Source organism: Procambarus clarkii, chromosome 38 (assembly GCF_040958095.1).
Source record: "Procambarus clarkii isolate CNS0578487 chromosome 38, FALCON_Pclarkii_2.0, whole genome shotgun sequence".
Classification (NCBI taxonomy): Eukaryota; Metazoa; Arthropoda; class Malacostraca; order Decapoda; family Cambaridae; genus Procambarus; species Procambarus clarkii.
The window spans coordinates 1752889-1774499 of record NC_091187.1 but is presented as its reverse complement, the minus strand read 5'-3'; positions in this window follow the sequence as shown (position 1 = coordinate 1774499).

Below are 21611 nucleotides of genomic sequence, written 5' to 3'. Positions count from 1 at the left end.
TAGGGTGGGAGAAATTGAATTATTCACAGAAACATACTGGAGCCTGTCAGTAAGGTAGGATTTGAGGTATTGCAGGGAGTGACCTCTGACTCCATAATGATGTAATTTAAGAAGAAGGTTTTGGTAGTTGGCAGTGTCAAAAGCCTTACGCAGGTCCACAAATAACCCAATAGGGAACTCATTTTTATCAAGAGCTGCATGAATCAAGTTAATCATACTAATAAGTGCATTGTTAGTGCTTTTTTGGGTCTGAAGCCATATTGACAAGAGCTAAGTATATTGTGTTTGGCTAGATAAGAGTAAAGCTGCTTGTAGATCAAATTTTCAAATATTTTTGACAAGTTTGGCAGGATTGATATAGGTCTGTAGTTGTTAACATCTGTGAGATCACCACATTTGTGGACAGGGGTTACTCTCGGTTTTTTTTTAGGATACCTGGAAAGGTTTGGAGTTCAAGTGACTTGTTGAAGAGCAATGCAATAGCAGGGGGTAAAGTTCTGGAGGCTTTTTTGTAAATTAAGGTTGGTATCTCCTCAAGGGCACTAGACTTGGTTTTAAGGGAAAGGATTATCTCATTAACATCAGTGGAATTTGCAGGTGTTAGATACAGAGACTGTAGATACTTACCTGTAAGATAGTCCTGAACATCAGTACTGGAAGATGGAATATCATTCGCAAGGGATGACCCAATGGAAGAGAAGAACCTTTTGAACTCTATAGCAATATCAGAGGCTGTAAGCAGACCATCGTTATTGGACAGGAGAATTGGTTTGTTATTTAAAATCTTCTTTGATCCCAATATTTGTGAAATTGTACTCCATGTTTTCTTAATGTTGCCTTTTGTTTGGGTAAATTTATCTTTGTAGTATTTAATTTTGGCTCTTCTAATTATTTTAGATAGCAATGACCAGTAATTCTTTGAAAATTCTTTGGAGACGATTCCTAACCTATACTTCTTCTCAAGGTCATGTTTTTTATTAATGAATTTAAGTATTCCCTTTGTATGCCAGGGATTGTTTAGCCTTTTAGTTGTGACTTGTTTCGTTAGCATAGGACAGTGGGTGTTATAAAGGCTGAGAGTTTTTTGAAGAAAAGATTGCACTGCTAGGTTGATGTCCCATATGTTACCTAATTCGGTCTCTTAGTTGACATTAGCAGCAGCAGCTATAAAATTGCCTATTGCAGTTTCATTGTACAGCCTAAAGCTTATCTCCCTTGTCTCTAGAGGTGGTTTGTTAAAGTTAGTTAAGAGAAATGTGGGGTAATGGTCTGTAGTGTTATCGGTGATTATCCCTGAAGTAAGCGGAGAGGTTATGTTGGTGCAGATATTGTGGGAACCGACCTGTGAGATTTATATATATTTAATTTATATGAATTTATATTTACGTTAATTTATATACTTCGATAGCAATTTGTATAATGATAAGTGGACTGTATTTCTGCAATAATCTCATAATCTCACAAATCGATCCTCTACACATTAGGGGGGTTTATATTAATTTAATTTATATATATGCAGCCAATCAAACTACAGTATTAGACTACATACATTGATGAGGTTCCTTATCTTATTTGTACAGCAGGTCTTAGTCCACCAGGTATAACTAGGGTGTAGACACCGCATTTTCCCTCTTTGAGGTAGCTTCCATCACCCTAGTAACTGATGCACAAAGCATGCTTCCTCGTCTTGACCTGTCAAAAGGGCGCTAGCTGTAAAGCCAGATTTCTAATATATGACAAGCTATATCAGAGAAAACACTGTACATGGAACAATGAAGACCTGGCTTAATTACCTTTAGTATGAGGCTATGTCGTGCTCTAACCGGGTCACCCTATATAATGACATTAATGGCCATAAATGAAAGTTAAACGGGTTTCGGAAAGAACACTTAACTTGATTTGTTGACAGCGTGTTGATAATGGTACACCTTTGGTTTCCATAACACTTCGTCCAAGTAAAATTAACAGGAGCCGTATTTGCTCCCGTGAGCCTCTGTGGTCTTAGTATCAACAATGGCTGCCCCTCCTTCCTCACTCCTGACGCCTGGCTTACATTCTCCAGATGACAGAAAATGATAGAAGGGTCACATTTACTCTACTTTAATATTGATAATTAAGTTAATTTATATGAGATGTTTTTATGATGGTAAAGTCCAAAGACTAATGTATTTAAGAATAATTCCCAGCAGAATAGCTGGTGAATTTATAATAGTATGTGGTGATGATATCCCGTTTTCTATAGACAGAATGTTCCACTACAAGTTACGTTTTCTATGGGTAACTTGTTTATACAACACAGCTACTATTATCTGTCTGTATGATATATTAAATGGTGTCGGATTTTCCGACAGATATGATCAAGAGCCGTGGCAGTACTATCAGTGATTCTAGTAGGTCTAGTGATTAAGGGTATGAGGAAGCAGGAATTCATACAGTTGAGGAAGCTGGCAGCAGTAGGGTTTTCAGGCTCGCAGAGGTCAATATTAAAGTCCCCCTGCGATAATTAGATAGCTTTGGTTCAGTCTGTTACCTTGTATTAGATTTCTAAGGTTAGAGTTGAATTCGGACACATCAGTGTTAGGAATTCTATAGACTGCTCCAACAGTCAGGACAGACTCAGCACCCTTGACTGAAACTGGCGAAGGTATACTCCCCACAGTAGACTCTAGTTCTAATTACTTTTAAGCATGCCAGTTCTTGGTTCTTCTTCCGATTTTACAGACTCAGTAAATACTGAGACGTGCACAGAGAGAGATGGCAAAGCATTTCATAATGAATGCCATCGGAGCCCACTGCCGTAGAACCACAGAGGGCTAGGGCAGACTGAAGCTCAGAGAGAGAGAAGCGATCATTATAGGGAAGGCGAAGATGAGTACAGAAATTTAAAGGACGAGATTCAAGAATAGGCTTACGAAGAAGGAAGGATTGGGGAAGATGAGAACCAGAACTAACATGAAAAGTGGGAACCCAGTTCGGTCGCGACCTGCAATGGGTCCGCCACAAGAACACCACGGAGGCAAAGGACCAGCGAGACATCGGGAACGAACTTACGCGGGTAAGTTCGTAATCTTGCGAATACGTTTCCAGACCAGTGGTAGAGGAGTTTTGGACATAACGGTGGAGACATAAGACATCCAGCAAGCACGTTTAGATGAACAGATGGTCCTACGGGCCACCACACTCGCCTTTCAAAACAAAAGAAAAGACTCAACTTTCTGCCGGCGGCGATGTCTCTTCCAGGATGCACGCTTACAGCAGACAGCCCGAGTACAGTCCACATTCCACCAGGAAACGCACTTCCGCATTCCCCAAGAGGAAGAGCAAGGAATAGAGTGGAGGGCAGCATCAAAGACAGTGTCATGAAAAAGAAGGAGGGCATGAGGGAGAGGCAGAATGGAGAGGTCGGAAATAGTAACATGGAGAGTAAAGAGGCACCAGTCAGCCTCTGCAAACCGCCACTAGGGAAGGAGAGAGGAGGGTGAAAAGACAAAAAACTAACAAGGACAGGAAAATGGTCACTGCCATGGAAGTCATCAACGACCCTCCACCCAAAATCTAAAGAAAGGGATGACGAGCACAGAGAAAGATCGAGACAGGAAAGGGAACAAGTCCGAGAGTCCAAATGAGTGGGCTCACCAGAATTAAGAGGAGACAGGGAAGAAGAGAGGAAAGGAGGCGACCCTGGGTGTTTGTCAGCACATCACCCCAAAGGGCATGACGACAATTGAAATCACCCAGCAGGAGCACAGGTTCTGGCAAGGAGTCTAGGAGGTGTTTAAGATCGGGAAGAGAAAGTGGGACAGTGGGGAGGAGATAAATGGAACAAACCACGTACCATTTACGCACAAAGACACACGCAGCAGAACAAAGGAGAGGCGAGGAAAAAAGTAAGGGGACGAAGGGAACATCTGAGTGAATCAAGAGAGCAGAAGAGTCATGGGCCCCAGCAACAGCTGGTGGGGGGGGGGGTGAGAGAAGAGAATAGCCACGGAAGCGACCAGGACGAGCACCAAACATCGGCTCCTGGAGACAGACACAAAGGGGCGAAAACTGTGAAATTAGAAGTTGGAGGTCAAGGAAATTGGCGTAATATCCACGGATGTTCCACGGAAGAATAGACATTGGCAAAAAGAGAAAGGATTGCAACAGAGATCAAAGAAGAAACAAAGGTGAAAAGAGAATACAGCACGTGAAAGAAGCACAGGGTCAGGATCAGCGAAGTCAGGGTTAGGAGGCATGGGTAAACTGAGTAAAGAAGGAGGGAAAGAAGTGGGAGGACAGACCAGAGGTGGACGAACAGGGTCTGGAGGAGGAAAAGGAAGAGGAGGAGGAGGGGTAGAAAGAGGGGAGCGCACCTCAGCAAGGGCAGTATCCGAGACGGAACCGGGGCCTAAACAAACCCCCACAGTAGGAAAAGGGAGCTCCACCACCGAAGCGGGAGGGGAAGGAACGAAAGAAGCAGAGATAGGGGGTTGAGAAGAAAGCGAAGCCTTCTTACCTACCGGGAAGGAGTAAGGAGAGGAGCCAGGTTTCCGCTTCTGACTCAAAGAGACTGGTTTCCCAGCAGCAATGTACTGGGCAACAGACTCCAGCATCTCGAAAGTAGAAGAAGAGCGCGAGCAAACAACATGACCACAAGGAGAGCAATGGACATCGGCCCGCACTGTCAGGTGGCGTGGTGAGCCAAGAGACGGAGGAGAATGACGGGAAGGAAGACCAAAAGGAGAGGAGAAAGAAGACACAGGAGACATGACATACTGGGTAGAAAGAAGGGATACCCTAGACAGAGAACCAGAAGGGGAGGGGACCCTCTGGGACAAAACGGAGGGAAACAAGGGAGGTGGTGGTGGGTGTGTTCGGGTCTAAGGCTTGGAAACGGTTGTGAGACTGAGTAAGGTGGGAAGGACGAGGAGAGGAAGAGCGTACCACGCGAGCATAGGATACGCCAGCGAAGGAGGGGAGACAATGAACTTAGCGCCGAACCTCAGGAAAAGACAAATGGTCCCGGTGCTTCAAGTTGAGGACAGCCGCCTCAAGTTTGTAACGTATACACGTGCGGGAGAAGGTAGGGTTGGCCTCACCGCAATTGAGGCAGCGGACCTAGGGAGAAGTGCACTCCAACTTAGAGTGACCCTCGCCTCCACACATGGGACAGAGAGAGACAGGACTAGAGCATTTGAGGGCACCATGCCCAAACCTCCAGCACTTATTGCAGAGCCGAGGAGATGGAATATTCTCCTGAACGGAGCATCTGGCACCAACAAGAATGACAGAGGGCGGAAGGATCCTACCATCAAAGTTAATCTTCACAACCCGAAGGGGCAGAAGGCGATAACCATGAGGGGGATGAGTAAACGTATCCACCTGGAGGACAGAATGACCGTGGGCCTTGAGGATATGCTTGATATCATCGTGGTCTTTTCAGTCTTTTAGATTCCTAACACTAGTCGCAACATGGTGTAGGAGGAGAACAGTGCCAACACTGGCATTTACCCAAGCGTTCTTTGAGACCCGAACAGGGGTCTCGCCAAGGCAGGATAAGGCGGCTAAGCGGGTGGCTGCATCCTGAGAACCAGCAACGACACGGGTACCAAGACGGGTGGGGTTGAAGGTAACTGAGGCATCTACGGAATCTACAAGATGCCTATGAAGGGAAAAATTGTCAGGAGTTGAATGTAAAGGATGGAGGTCAAAGTAATTAGTCCACGTAGGAGGACCAAACAAAGCATGGTACGAATTAGTATGGGAAGGGAGCATAAGAGAGAGTAGCCATGGCAGGGACGGCGATGAGAACCTTTAGAGAGAGATGGGTCAAAAGGCGCAGTAGTCACAATAAGATTTAGCCATGCAAGGGGACGAGGCGGTCACCACAGCAGGCTTGGGGCTCGACCCAACCACAGAGGAGGGAGGGGAGCAGGAAGGAAGAGTCTGGTCTGGGCCTAAACCGAGCCCTGTAGCGGAGGCTACAGATCCCAGTCTTCCAGGACGGTCCAACTCAGGGGCCTGGTCACCCACCCCATGAGCCTGGCTAAGAGAAGTCGTGTGGTCATCCATGCAGCAAACAATATCAAAAGTTTGGGACCTGGAACCAAAAGATACCACCTACCAGGGCAGCCAGGGAGGCTGAGCGCGGGCCAGTGCAGGAAGGGTGCGTCGACCCCAGCGGTGCTCCCCCTTTTCAACAGGGGAGTCCTACAACATCGTCCATTCTCCCACACTGGTGCTAAGACCCCATTCCCCCTATCGCACCAGCCTGGACACCCAACCATCCACTCAGGGCGGCCCCTCACAGGCGACCCCTCCAGCGGGTGGTCCGATGGCTCATAAGGCCCCTACGTGGTGCCCTTCAGCACGTCCACCACCCAAAAAGGGGCAGGAGAGGGGGCAAAGGCAACCTACACCGGTCACAGGGAGGTGTACGTGAGCCCCTCACCACGGCAAGGAGGCACCATGGAGGGGTTAAAAGGGGCAATACCAGTCGTCTAGTACTCCAGAAATTATTAAACTTGACAGCAATAATAAGTTTTTAAACTCAAATATACTTTTATTGTTTATTATCAAGACAAGTTGAGGTACACAACTGTTAACAATCAAACCTTTATCTGTATACAAATCATGGAATACATTCTTAAGGAAAAGAACATCACTTGTGATACAGAAATCACAATATCATTATACATTTAATGAACACATCCACAAAGGCCGTAATGAGGGTTCGAACTTGTGTCCGGGCTAAGATGCATGCTAAGGTCCGACTAAGGTGCTTCTGGGATCATCCAGCACGTAAATCAGTACAGCCACGATGGTTCGCACCGCTGCGGCCAGATCACTTCGCCGCCACACCCATACAAGCGACGCCATATTCAAGTGGTGTTCCTGCCAAAGAGAAAAAAAAAAGATTCTCTATAATATTCTCTCTACTCCAAGTAAATACTTAACCTGTCCTCTGATAAAGAACATCAGTTTTTGCTCATATGCATCACACAAGGCCAAAAAATTTACAAGAAAATGAAAGCAACTCAAAAAAGTGATGTACTGTCCCATTTTCTGTTTTGGAGCCTCTGGTAGGGTAGGAGAGACTACTTTAAATTGACCGTTTTCTTGTTGACATTGTGAAACCTTTGGAGGATGGCCTGAAACACCGTCCATCCCCTGAAACCGGGTAATGATGATCACTGTTATTTATTACCCGAGGCAAACTTACATTACTGTATAGTGTGCCCAAAGCATGGACTTTGGGCGCGTGTTACGAACCAAAATTCCTCGCCCGAGCAAGAAGCTATGAAGTCCACGCCATCTGTGAATCCGCTCCCGAAAATCCCACAACATGGACAACGCCATCTAGTGATGACGAGAGATGCCGGCAATAAGTGCTGGATGCCTGTCCTAGTCGGCTCGTGACGTAGCCGCTGCTGACCTCTGGTGAGGTGGCGCTTAGGCAGTGATCGCCATCTATGGAGCGAATAAGTGGACGTTTGTGTCTAAGCTAGTAAGTGATGTTTCCTAGTGATCCCATGTAGTGTCCCCAGTACTGATGACGTGTCTGCTTTCAGAGTCAACCTAGGACGGCTGTGAGGTACGTTGAATCAGTCTACCCAAGGCAGCCAAGGTCTCTTCACCAGTCTGCTTTGTAGAAGCTGTGAGCCACCCCCGGACGAACTCTGCTGAGTGCGTGATAGCCTGCCTGAGGAGTGGCAGTGACAGGATTCGCCGTCTCCGGGGCTGGCTGGTGGAAGAGACCACCCACTGCAGTGCCGACCGAGGAGAGTGACCAACGAGTCACACGAGGCTCCTGCCTAGGGCTCGCAACCTTAGTATTAGTCATGGAGTGTCCTAACAGCGAGGATGACTAGTACCTGCCAGCTACAGGCTGGACTGTGGTTGTAGGCCATCACGACGAGGCACCCAGTGGGATTGTAATTTGGCTGGCCTGTGGCCAGGGTAGATTCATGGTGGGTTCTGGGCCACGGAAGAGAAAACCAGGAAAGGCTACCCAGAGTGAGCATCGCCAAGTATCCAGTGTCTTCAGAGGAAGACTAAGATGTAAATACTGTGTTGTAATAATTCCCTTTTGTGACTTTAATTTACATATGGTGGTGGGAAAGGAATATATACAATTAAGTATACTTGTGTATTTAATGTACCACCCCCATTGATTTTACTTGCGTTATGGAGCTCACCCCTTGAAAGCCTCTACTAACTTGGGGCTGGATGCCCAAAAAACTAATACCATCAGAAAAGAACCCGGTTGCGTCCCAGTAGGGCCGTAACATAATTGGCATCTCCTGCGGGATCCGACCCCTTGTCAAGCATGTTTGACAGGGATGGTGACGTAGTGCAATCTCCTGTGAATAATTCCCCTGTTTGTAATTATTAGGATGTTATACGTCCTGTTCAGTGCAGTGTGATTAAGTGCAATATTGGCAAGTGCGGTGCTCTGTGTGATTAAGTGCAGTATTGGCGAGCTCGGTGCGATTAAGTGCAGTATTGGCGAAGTACAGTGCTCGGTGTGTTAAGTGCTCAAGTGAAGCAGTGTGTTAAGTGTTCGTCTACCACTTAAGTTTACAAAACAAGTCACAAGCAAAAGGCTTAACAATCCTTGGCTTACAAAGGGAATACTGAAATCCATTAACAAAAAACACGACCTTGAGAAGAAGTATAGGTTAGGAATTGTCTCCAAAGAATTCTCAAAGAATTACTCATTATTGCTATCTAAGATAATTAGACGAGCCAAAACTAAATACTACGAAGATAAATTTACTCAAATAAAGAGCAACATTAAACAAACTTGGAGCACAATTTCACAAATATTGGGATCAAAGAAATCTTTAAATAACAAACCGACTCTCCTGTCTAATAACGATGGTCAGCTTTCAGCCTCTGATTCTGCTATTGAGTTCAATAGGTTCTTCTCTTCCATTGGTTCATCCCTTGCAAATGATATTCCATCTTCCAGTACTGACATTAAGGACTATCTTACAGGTAACTATCCACAGTCTCTGTACCTAAAGCCTATTAACTCCACTGACGTCAATGAGATAATCCTTTCCCTTAAAACCAAGTCTGGTGCCCTTGAGGAGATACCAACTTTAATTTACAAAAAAGCCTCCAGATCTTTAGCCCCTGCTATTGCTTTGCTCTTCAACAAGTCACTTGAACTCCAAACCTTTCCAGATATTCTAAAAAAGCGAGAGTAACGCCTGTCCACAAATGTGGTGACCCCACAGATGTTAACAACTACAGACCTATATCAATCCTGCCAAACTTGTCAAAAATTTTTGAAAAACTTATATATAAGCAGCTTTACTCATATCTAGCCAAACTCAATATACTTAGCCCTTGCCAATATGGCTTCAGACCCAAAAAAAGCACTAACGATGCACTTATTAGTATGCTTAACTCGATTCATACAGCTCTTGATAAAAAGGAGTTCCCTGTTGGGTTATTTGTGGACCTGCGTAAAGCTTTTGATACTGTCAACCACCATAACCTTCTTCTTAAATTACATCATTATGGAGTCAGAGGACACTCCCTACAATACCTCGAGTCCTACCTTACTGACAGGCTCCAATATGTTTCTGTGAATAATACAATTTCTCCCACCCTACCCATCAACATTGGTGTTCCTCAGGGCAGCATACTTGGCCCTCTCCTCTTTCTCATCTACATTAATGACCTTCCAAATGCCTCCCAACACCTCAAACCAATTCTATTTGCTGACGACACAACCTTCATTTACTCCAGTCCTGACCCCCTTGCTCTAAATGCCACAGTAAATACTGAGCTAAATAAAGTCCATCTTTGGCTAACTGCCAACAAACTCACCCTTAACATTGACAAAACTTTCTATATTCTGTTTGGCAATAAATCCTCTAGTCATATAAATCTCAAAATAAACAATACCCAAATTTGTAACAAATTAGATGGCAAATTCCTTGGCATTCTCATTGACCACAAGCTGAATTTCCAGGGACACATTCTAAATATATCAAAAAAAGTTTCAAAAACTGTGGGCATTCTTTCTAAGATCAGATATTATGTACCACGCCCTGCCCTGGTGACTCTCTATTACTCCCTTATCTATCCTTATCTCAACTATGGTATTTGTGCTTGGGGTTCTACTACCCAAAATCACTTACGTCCTCTAATTACCCAACACAAAGCTGCTATTAGAACAATATCCAACTCTGGCCCCAGACATCACTCGGTACCCCTACTCAAATCTCTGAATATGTTAGATATTAAGTCACTGCACATTCTCTCATGTGTATTATACATATATAAAACGCTAAACTATAATGCCAATCCTGATCTTAAAAGCTTCATAGAAGGTTGTAACAGAACCCATGAGCACCACACCAGAAATAAATAGAGTTTTGATATTCCTAGAGTACGTCTTAATCAAACTAGAAATGCTCTGCAAATCAAGGGGCCCAGAATGTGGAATGACCTTCCCAACCATGTTAAAGACTGTACCTCTCTCAACCAGTTTAAGATAAAAACTAAACACTACCTAATAAATTCCCTGTAATCTACCTCACTCCTCTATTGTCAACCCATGTCTGTTATTTTCTTTTTTTTTTTTTAATCAACACTGTTTGTCAACCTATTGTATTTGTGCTGCTTTTTCAGTCATGTTCCCCCTTTTTTTATCTTTTTTTGTATTTGTTCTCAACACTTTTTATTCTTTATGCTCAATTAGTACTAAGTTCTTGATATTAATGTTTTTCTTGCCCGAAACGCATTGCGTAATAGTGGCTTTAGGCATTGTATGTACTAGCTCTATCTATATATCAATCCATTAATGTAACATCACTTGTATGTATATACCTTACCTGAATAAACATCTGAATCTGAATCTGAATCTGAAGTGACAATGGCGGAGAAAGTGACCATTAAGGATCTGGACTATGTTTAGGACTTTCTGAACAAGGAGGACTGTCTTGCCAGATTGAAATATCTGGGAAAGTAAGAACTTGTGCTAGTGAGTGCCTATCTGGAGATCAAAATACATGACCTCGATTCCCGTGTTGAGATCTTGTCAAAGGTTCACAAACATTTGAAGGCCGGGGAGAAGCAGGAAAGCGAGGCACAGGACACAAGGGAAAGTGAGGTGGTAGCTACCACTGAAAAGGAAGATAAAGGTAGTGATGGTGAAAGTAATGCGGGTAAACTGAATATAAGTTTTCTAACTGTCAAAATGCGAGCCTTAGAAATAAATCGTGAGATAGAGTGGAAGAAATTAGAAATAGAACAGGAAATTGAAGAGAAAGAAATGGCAATGAAAGAAAAGGAAATAGAGAAAGAACGAGAAATGAAAGAAAAGGAAATGGAAATGAAACGGTTGGAATTAGAAGAAAAGGAAAAAGAAAGGCAAGAAAGGGAGAAGGAAAGACTACACGAGTTAGAAGTATTGTGATTAGGTGGTCAGAGGAAAACAACGTTAACAAGTAGTTTGATCCGGTAAGGAATATAAAGATGGTCCCTAAATTCAACGAAAAGGAAGTTTCGAAGTTCTTCGTAGCCTTAGAGAAAGTTGCTGCCTCTTTGGATTGGCCAAAGGAGAATTGGGCCATCATGATACAGTCCGTCTTGACTGGGAAGGCCCAAATTACCTACTCCACGTTGTCCCTTGATGACTCCAGTGATTACGACAAGGTGAAGAAGGTAGTGCTCATGGCTTACCAGTTGTGTCTGGCTCCTGGAGACAGACACAAAGCAGTGAAAACTGTGATATCCGAAGCTGGAATTCATATAAGTTGGCATAAAATACACGAATTTTCAAATGAAGAATAAACATTGTCAAAAATAGAGAGAATAGAAATAGAGAACACGGGACAAACAAAGACAAATTAAAACAGTATACTAATATCAAGATCAGGATAAGTGAAATTGGGGTTATGGGGCATAGATAAATCTAGCAAGAACAAGTAAATCTAGCAAGAACAGGTAAATCTAGCAAGAACAGGTAAATCTATCAAGAACAGGTAAATCTAGCAGGAACAGGTAAATCTAGCAAGAACAATGGAGTCAAGGTAGTGGTAGGATGAACCAGAGGTGGACTGACTGGGTCCAGAGCAGCATTGGAGAGCTGCGGTCAAGGCAATCAGGGAGAGGAGGGGCAGAAACAGGGGAGCGCACCTCATCAAGGGCAGCATCCAAGAGAGAATTGAGGGCCAAGGGAATTTCTATATTTGGGACAGAGGACTTAATCACCGAAATGGGAGGGGGATTCAGGGATAGAGTCGGAGTCGGAAGGTGAGGAAGAGATTGATGCCTTCTTACCTGCTGGGGAGGAAGTAAAGGAGCAAGGCTTATGTTTCTGATATAGACAGGTGTGCCAGCAGCATCGTACGGGGCGACAGCCATTGCAGTCTCAACAGGAGAAGGAGAAAAGGAGCAGTCAATAAAGTCAGTCAGGTGCAGTCACAAGTCAGTCAGGTGCAGTCACAGTGAGAGGTTGTGTTAGCTGGAGCTCCGATTGTTGTAACATTATTATTGCAATAATGGAAGGATTAGTGAAGGATTTGGTGAGTCTGGTTGGAGCTCTGAGAGCAGAGATAGATTCCCTGCAGGAGGAGGTACGACAGCTGAGACTTTGGGAGGAAACGAAGGAGGAGACCAGTGTTGACGGGACCTCGTCGTGGGGAGTCGTGAAGGACAGGGGTCTTAAGAAGACCTTGACAAGGCCACCTACAGACGCCCTAAGGACAGCAAACTCATTTGCCGTGTTGGAGGACGAGTGCTGTGGTGAGCCTCCAGTTTACTCGGAACGGAAACCAGCGAGGAGCAGCGGAGCGCAGGCCCCTCAGGCTGCTCAGGAAGTTAAGGAGGTACCGAAGCGAATTTTGGTTGTGGGAGATTCCCAGGTGAGGTATTTAGACTGAACGTTTTGTGCCAGAGATAGGGGGAACAGATTAAGGGTTTGCTATCCGGGAGCTGGAATTGCCGATATTGTTGGAAACATGAATGATATTATGACGGGAAATGGGAACAAACCCATTATTTGTATTAGTGCAGGGGGTAATGATGTTGGACGAGGTAGGAGTGAGGAACTAATACAGAGATTCAGGACAGCCATAGAATTAGTTAGGAGCAAGGGAGGAATCCCGATCATATGTGGCATTCTTCTAAGAAAGGGAGTGGGAAATGAATGGATGTCGAGGGCACTTGGTGTCAATTGCCGGCTGGAAAGATATTGCAAATCAAATGCAATATCTTTCATAGACAACTGGGAACACTTCTATGGAAGAAATGAAATGTATGCTCGTGATGGGGTCCATCTATCGAGGGCTGGGGTTGTTGCTGTTGTGAACTCGTTGGAACCAGTGGTTAGAGGTGTTTGTTTGGGTTTAAACTGTTAGTAGATAGTGGTATGGGAATTGATTTGGAGGAAGGAGGTAATAAAAGTATGTGTTCGTGGGAGAAAAGAATTGGCAAAATGATCAGGGAAAGAAAAAGGCCTCAAAATAACAATTCACTTAGGGTATATTACACTAACAGCATAAGTCTAAGAAATAAAATTAACGAATTAAATGCTCTTGTCTGCACAGAAAAAATAGATATTATTGCACTTACCGAAACGTGGATGAATGTAGAAAATAGAGAACTATTAGCTGAATATCAAATAAATGGATTTAAACTATTTCACACAGATAGATATATTAGATGAGGAGGGGGAGTAGCCATATATGTTAGGGACAATTTGAAATGTAGTCTCAAAGAGGGAATCAAAACTGAGCCACACACAGAAACTATTTGGATAGAATTAAACGAAAAAGCAAATAATATTATAAAAGGAGTTATATATAGGCCACCAAATTTAGACAGAATGGAAGCAAAGCATCTATGGGATGAAATATCTAGAGCATCTAGATCTAACAGTATTTATGTCATGGGTGACTTTAATTTTAGTGGAATAAACTGGGTGAACAAAACAGGGAATAGTGAAGCAGAAGATTTTCCAGAATTAATTGACAATTGCTTTCTTACGCAAAACATTAAGGAACCAACGCGGGAAAATAATATTTTAGATTTAGTGTTAACTAACAGGGAAACACAAATTAATGACATCGAAATAGGGAGTGAGCTAGGGAACAGTGATCACAGAGTAATCAGATTTAGCATAGAATGGAATAGACCTGTAGGAGAAAATTCTGTTAAAGTGCCAGATTTTCGAAAAGCTGATTTTAATAGCCTAAGAATTATTTTGGGTCAAATAGATTGGAAAGTCTTGGGTATGGGGTGTGGGCCGATCTTGGAGCGAGACATGAACCCAGCGATAGGTGACGTAAAAGGGGATTTCGATGTGGATTTAATATATAACTTATTTAAGAATATTCTAAACAAAGCACAGGAACGTAGTATACCATACAAATTGAATAGATCGAATACTAATGACCCAAAGTGGATAACAAATAATTTAAAGAACCTTATAGGGAATAAGAGAGCTTGGTACAAAAGGATTAAGAATGGGGAAGTCAGTTTAGAACAGGAATTCATACAACTGGTTAGAAATGTTAAAAAAGAGATTAGGAAAGCAAAAAGAAACTATGAAGTTCGCATAGCAGAGCAAGCAAAGTCAAATCCTAAAGGGTTTTTTCAGTTATATCGAACTAAGACTAGAGAAAGGATAGGTCCATTAAAATCTGAGACAGGTCAAATAACGGATAATGACAAGGAGATGAGTAGTATTTTTAACAAATATTTTATATCTGTATTTACTAAAGAAGAACTTAACAATATGCCTTCAGCCGAACAAGTCTATGTGGGTGGGGATGAGGACAGGTTGACTAGTTTAGCAGTTACCAGGGAGGATGTAATTAAACAATTAGAAAAACTAAAACCAAACAAATCCCCAGGGCCGGATGAAGTGTTTGCCAGGGTGCTTAAAGAATGCAAAGAGGAGCTTTCTGAGCCACTGTCTACCATATTTAATAAATCAATAGAGTCAGGCAGAGTGCCAGAGTCATGGAAGGTAGCTAATGTGGTACCAATTTTTAAGAAAGGAGATAGATCACTTGCGTCAAACTATCGGCCAATTAGCCTAACGTCTATTGTGGGAAAGTTACTTGAATCAATAATTGCAAATACAATTGCAAATTCAATTCGTGAATCAATAATTGCAAATTCAATTCGCGAATCAATAATTGCAAATACAATTCGTCAATCATCATTGTTGATGTGATGACTTATATTGAATTTTGTAACTAGCTCATCAAGACTGTAACTTGCTTAGCTAAATGAATTGTGGGGTTCAGTCCCTGAGCCCATTATGTGCCTCTGTAACCCTTTCCACTACCGCCCACAAGATGGGTATGGGGTGCATAATAAATGAACTAAACTAAACTAAAATTCGTCTCCATCTTGAAAAACATAAATTAATAAATGAGTCGTAACATGGTTTTACAAATGGCCGTTCATGTTTAACAAATTTGCTAACTTTTTATTCCAGCATAGTTGAGGCAGTTGATAGTGGTAAGGATTGTGATGTTGTGTACCTTGACTTTAGCAAAGCTTTTGATACAGTGCCACATGAAAGACTAATTAAAAAATAGAAGCTCATGGTATTGGGGGTGCTATATTAAGTTGGATTAGGTCATGGCTATTCCATAGGAAACAGAGAGTTAGTATAAATGGGGTTAAGTCAGAGTGGGATAATGTTGTTAGTGTAGTACCTCAGGGGTCTGTCCTGGGACCTCTGTTGTTTATAATATATATAAATGATTTAGATTCAGGTTTGAGTAGCAACATTTGGAAATTTGCCGATGATACGAAAATCGGTAGGGAAATTAATTCGGAGGAGGACTCACTATCACTTCAAGTTGATCTAGATAGGGTTCTGAAATGGTCAAAGGATTGGCAAATGCAGTTTAATGCTGATAAATGTTAAGTTCTGAGGCTAGGTAATGATGATAGAGTTACAAGCTAGATGGTGTTGAGATTGCGAAGTCGGATTGCGAAAGGGATCTGGGAGTTATGATCAGTAAGAATTTAAAACAAAAAGGATCAATGCATGAATGTTCGTAATAAGGTGAATAGGACACTGGGATTTATTAATCGAAGCGTTAGTAACAAGACACCTGGTGTGGTTCTTAAGCTATATCTTGCTCTAGTTAGGCCCCATTTAGATTATGCAGTTCAGTTTTGGTCGCCGTATTATAGAATGGATATAAATTCATTTGAATGTGTCCAACGTAGGATGACTAAGTTAATTCCCCAAATTAGAAATCTTTCATATGAAGAAAGATTAACAAAGCTTAAGTTGCATTCACTGGAAAGGCGAAGAGTGAGGGGTGACATGATAGAGGTTATCAAGTGGATGAATGGACATAACAGGGGAGATATTAATAGGGTATTAAAAATATCAACACAAGACAGAACACGAAACAATGGGTATAAATTTGATTAAGTTTAGATTTAGGACAGACTTGGGTAAATACTGGTTCAATAACAGGGTTGTTGATTTGTGGCACCAATTGCCGCGTAATGTGGTGGATATGGGGTCCCTCGATTGTTTCAAGCGCGGGTTGGACAAGTATATGAGTGGGATTGGGTGGTTATAGATAGGAGCTGCCTCGTTTGGGCCAATAGGCCTTCTGCAGTTGCCTTTGTTCTTATGTTCTTAATATGAAGATTGCTGGGAGGAGGGACAACGACCTGGATGGACACGCAGTGTGGAGGGAACACTGGGAAGGAAGGGAGGAAGGGAAGGGAGACACCAGACAGAGAACCAGGAGGAAGACCCACTGGCCCAGAATTCAGTAGAGCAGGTGAGGTGGTGGTGGTGGTGGTGGTGTCCAGGTCCATGGCCTGGAAACGGTTGCAAAACTGAGATAGGGAGTGGGAGAGGGCGACAAGTGGAACGCAATATACGAGTATAAGACATGCCAGAGGAAGATAAAAGATGGCGTACTTGGCGTCTCACCTCAAGAAAAGATAAATGATTCTGATGTTTCAAATTGAGGATGACTTCCTCAAATTTGTATTGCACACATGTGCGAGAGAAGGTAGGGTGGGCATCACTGCAATTGATGCAATGAGATTGGGAAGAAAAGCACTGTCTTATAATGACCTGAGTATCCACACAAGGGGCATCAGAGACATGGCACTTGTGCATTTGAAGGGACCATGCACAAATTTCCAGCACCTATTGCAAAGGGGAGGAGAACAGATGCTCCTTCAGGAGCATCTGGCACCAGCAAGAATTACGGAAGACGGAAGGGACCTACTATCAAAAGTGATCTTCATTACGCAAAGAGACTGGCCAGGATGACCACGAGGGAGGTCGAGTAACATCAATCTGGAGCATTGAATGGCCTTGGGTTTCAAGGATATGTTTACTATCCTTCTGGCAATCTATTGGGGCAATATATATTATATATATTGACGTTTGCGAGGCACTACACATCAAGAAGTCAACACCAGCAATCAACAGCCAATTAATGCACAACTATATTCTACCCACCTCAAGACTCCGCTCCAATATAGAAGCATCAAGAAATATGGACCAATAGGCTTTCTACAATCACTTCTATTCAATACCCATTGTTTCGTGTTCTGTCTTGTGTTGATGAAATTAATACCCTACTAATGCCACCTCTTGTTCTGTCTTGTGTTGATGAAATTAATACCCTATTAATGCCACCTCACCCCATCCACCTCTCTCAAATGTAGATATAAAATCGGAGATGCGTAAGTTCTATTCAGTTGTGTATTTGTAAACTAAAGTCTTTGAAAATGTAATAAGTTTTACGAAACGCGCTCGTGTCGCGTCAGACTAGAAATAAAAATGAATTTTGGAGAATTGATTTTTGATTTACCTCCAACAGTGAAAAGAAATGTACGAAAGAATGAGAAAATTCGTGTTAGAATTATTAATCTTACTTTTTCGGTCATATTTAATAATATATGTCTACAGGAAAGACTGCTACCAAAATATACTAATATATATATATATATATATATATATATATATATATATATATATATATATATATATATATATATATATATATATATATATATATATATATATATATATATATATATATATATATATATATATATATATATATATATATATATATATATATATATATATATATATATATATATATATATATGGTTGTGAGAAGTGATTATAAGGTTCTCCATATAATCTCCATAGAGGCTCCATCAAGGAACATTTAATCTCTTCTCACAAAAAGACCATCACCAGAGAAATCTTAACAACACAGAAATCATTGATAGATACAGCGATAGCAGGAGGCTCGACATCTGCGAGGCACTACACATCAAAAAGTCGACACCAGCAATCAACAGCCAATTAATACACAACTACTGTATGTTCTACCCACTTCAAGACTCCGAACCAATATAGAGGTATAGGTCAATAGGCCCTCTGCAGTTACTTCCATTCTTATGTTCTCTTATCCAAGTTATACGCATTGTTTCATGTTTTGTCTTGTGCTTGTCACAAGTTTGTTCACCCCACTCAAAACTGTTGTACCATATCACCTCACCCAAATGCGAGTATAAGTATGGATGTATAATGCGTGTTTACAGGTTACAGTTGTGTGTGTAAACTAAAATCTTTGAAAATGTAATAAGTTATTATGAAACGCGGTCAGGCGTCGCGTCAGACTAGAAATAAAAATGAAATGAATTTTAGAGAATTGATTTTTCAATTACCATTCACAGTGAAAAGAAACATAAGGAATTATTAATCTTACTTTTTTGGTCATATTTAACATTAAATATATATATATACATATATATATATATATATATATATATATATATATATATATATATATATATATATATATATATATATATATATATATATATATATATATATATATATATATGTCGTACCTAATAGCCAGAACGCACTTCTCAGCCTATTATTCAAGGCCCGATTTGCCTAATAAGCCAAGTTTTCATGAATTAATATATTTTCTCAATTTTTTTTCTTATGAAATGATAAAGCTACCCATTTCATTATGTATGAGGTCAATTTTTTTTTATTGGAGTTAAAATTAACGTAGATATATGACCGAACCTAACCAACCCTACCTAACCTAACCTGTCTTTATAGGTTAGGTTAGGTTAGGTAGCCGAAAAAGTTAGGTTAGGTTAGGTAGTCTAAAACCAATTAATTCATGAAAACTTGGTTTATTAGGCAAATCGGGCCTTGCATAGTAGGCTGAGAAGTGAGTTCTGGCTACTAGGTACGACATATATATATATGTATACACACACACACGCAAGGAACATTGGGTTTGTTAGGGGTACATAGCATGGTGTTTACATTCTTGTAAAGCTACTAGTACATGCAGCGTTTCCAGAAGGTCCTTAATCTAATGGATAATTTTAAGTAGGTAAATTGTAGAAAAATTTATAAAAAGTTGGCAGATACTTTGTAAAAAAAAAAAAATGAGAGAGATTACTAGGTATATTAAAGCACATCGATAGCTCTGATTGATTGCATTGACAGCTATCAACAGTCGCTACATGGTGCGGGAGAATAACTGTGTAAATCCTAGCATTTAACAAGGCATTTTTGTTGATCCAAACCGGGGTTTCCCAGTGCAGGACAACGAGGCTAAGCAGACAGTAGCTTCCCGAGAAGGAGCTGCAAAGAAACACATACCAGTAGGCGTGGGGATAAAAATGACAAAGGTATCCACCAAATCAACTAGGTGTTTATGGATGAATAAATCATCAGGACCAGTAGAATCAACATGACTAAGATCAAAATACTTAGTCCATGTAGCAGAACCAAATAAAGCTTGGAACGTATTAGAACTGGAAGGAATCGTGTGAGTGTGACTGCGGAGGGAACATATATATATATATATATATATATATATATATATATATATATATATATATATATATATATATATATATATATATATATATATATATATATATATATATATATATATATATATATATATATACATATATATATATATATATATATATATATATATACATATATATATATATATATATATATATATATATATATATATATATATATATATATATATATATATATATATATATATATGCGAACAAGCCTGAATGGTCCCCAGGACAATATGCAACTGAAAACTCAGTTGCATGAATATATATATATATGTATGTATGTACTCACCTAATTGTGCTTGCAGGAGTTGAGCTTTGGCTCTATGGTCCCGCCTCTCAACTGTCAATCAACTGGTGTACAGATTCCTGAGCCTACTGGGCTCTATCATATCTACATTTGAAACTGTGTATGGAGTCAGCCTCCACCACATCACTTCCTAGTGCATTCCATTTATTAACTACTCTGACACTGAAAAATTCTTTCTAACGTCTCTGTGGCTCATCTGGGTACTAAGTTTCCACCTGTGTCCCCTTGTTCGTGTCCCACCCGTGCTGAAGAGTTTGTCTTTGTCCACCCTGTCAATTCCCCTGAGAATTTTGTAGGTGGCTATTATGTCTCCCCTTACTCTTCTGTTTTCCAGGGATGTGAGGTTCAGCTCCTTTAGCCTTTCCTCGTAGCTCAATCCTCTCAGTTCCGGGACGAGCCTGGTGGCATACCGCTGAATCTTCTCTAACTTTGTCTTGTGTTTAACTAGGTATGGACTCTAGGCTGGAGCTGCATACTCCAGGATTGGTCTTACATAAGTGGTATACAGGGTTCTGAAAGATTCCTTACACAAGTTTCTGAAGGCAGTTCTTATGTTGGCCAGTCTAGCATATGCCGCTGATGATATTCTTTTGATGTGGGCCTCTGGGGACAGGTTCGGTGTGATATCAACCCCCAGATCCTTCTCTCTATTTGACTCTTGCAGGATTTCCGCTCCCAGATGATACCTTGTGTTCAGCCTCCTGCTCCCTTCGCCTAATTTCATCTCCTTACACTTTCCCGAGTTGAACTTTAGCAGCCATTTTCTAGACCATTCCTCCAGTTTATCCAGGTCTTCCTGTAGTCTCTGTCTATCTCCATCCGTCTTGATTCTTCTCATAATTTTTGCATCATCAGCAAACATCGAGAGGAATGAGTCTATACCCTCTGGAAGATCGTTCACATATATTAGAAACAAGATGGGTCCAAGTACTGAGCCCTGTGGGACTCCGCTGGTGACATCTCGCCACTCTGATGTCTCCCCCCTCACCGTTACTCGCTGTTTCCTGTTGCTTAAGTACTCCCTTATCCACTGGAGCACCTTCCCTTTTACTCCTGCCTGTTGCTCCAACTTTTTTAACAGCCTTTTATGGGGTACTGTGTCAAAGGCTTTTTGGCAATCCAGGAAAATGCAGTCGGCCCACCCTTCTCTTTCCTGCCTAATTTTCGTTGCCTGGTCATAAAATTCTATTAAACCTGTGAGGCACGATTTACCATCTCTGAACCCATGTTGGTGGTGTGTTACAAAGTTATTTCCCTCCAGATGCTCTACGATCCTTTTCCTCACAATCTTCTCCATCACCTTGCATGGTATACAAGTTAAGGAAACTGGCCTGTAATTCAGTGCCTCTTGCCTGTCACCCTTTTTGTATATTGGGACCACGTTAGCTGTCTTCCAACTTTCTGGTAAGTCTCCTGTTTCCAG